The 1127-nt window shown below is 32.6% G+C and overlaps 1 protein-coding gene across 1 annotated transcript in view; it reads right to left on the bottom strand.

The window, feature by feature from the left end:
- Positions 1-1127, bottom strand: part of LOC106876559 (calcium uptake protein 3, mitochondrial-like) — a 332236-nt gene that overhangs the window by 124538 nt on the left and 206571 nt on the right. The gene's annotated exons all lie outside the window — the stretch shown is intronic.

Below are 1127 nucleotides of genomic sequence, written 5' to 3'. Positions count from 1 at the left end.
GTATGTATATACACATATATATATATGTATGAAATAGAGAGATGTCTGCACACACACACACACACACACACTCATAAAATGATATAAAAATTGTTCAACAGTCGATAACATGGAAGCAAAAAGCTGGTGTTTATTTACTTTCTGATTTTAGTTTCAAATTTAGTCACATGGTTAGCAATTTTAGGGGAGGGGGTAAGTTGATTACATCAACCTCAGGACTCAACTGGTACTTCTTTTATCAACCCTGAAAAGATGAATGGCAAAGTCTACCTTGGTGGAATTTGAGCATCAATTGAGAGGCATCTGAGTCCCTTGACAGCATATAGGAATTACTAATGAGTGGCAAAAAGCCATACAATAATACTGGTTGCAGGAAGCCAGTGTTATAATCTATGATAAGCCCATAGTACAATACGATATCCATAATGCTATTAGGGAAGAATAATCGAGTTTGAAAAAAATCACAATTAATTCAGTTACTGCCATGGTCTTCAATGTACAAGTGTATTCCTATATACACCTTCATATGATCATCATTTGCTTCCTTAAACTGATCTATATAACCAAGTTGAACATTCAAGTTTGATAAATCATAAATAATTTTGCATTCGCAGAGTTATTAAGAAAGTCAAAAAGTGCAAATGATTGTTGATGTAGTTTTGTAATGAACACAGCCAGACTTTGGAAGATGATCTATTAAAACTTATTATATGAACACATATTTCAGAGATTTTATTTGTCTCATTTTCTGTAAATACTATTGTCACTATTTGATGATAAGGCATTAACAATAGTGTTTGCCTTCCAGTCTTGAGATTGTAGAGAGTTAACTATTATTTACAAAGTGGGCATGGCTGGGGCTACAGATATGGGGCATCAAGTATCTTCGTCTTACTTGAGAAATGCAAAGTACAATAGTTTTTCTTTGTGCATTCATTCTTTGTTAGATGTGCATGTGTGTGAAAGAAAGATTGTGTGTGTATATCAAATTACACACACAATCTGTCTGTTTCTGCCTATCTATCTATACACATACATACGAACGTACATACATACATATGTAAATGTATGTATGCATGTATGTACGTATATGTGTGTACATATATATATATATATATATATATATA

This window comes from Octopus bimaculoides, chromosome 16 (assembly GCF_001194135.2).
Source record: "Octopus bimaculoides isolate UCB-OBI-ISO-001 chromosome 16, ASM119413v2, whole genome shotgun sequence".
Classification (NCBI taxonomy): domain Eukaryota; kingdom Metazoa; phylum Mollusca; class Cephalopoda; order Octopoda; family Octopodidae; genus Octopus; species Octopus bimaculoides.
The sequence above is the reverse complement of the archived record's forward strand: the minus strand, read 5'-3'. Positions and strand labels throughout refer to the sequence as shown.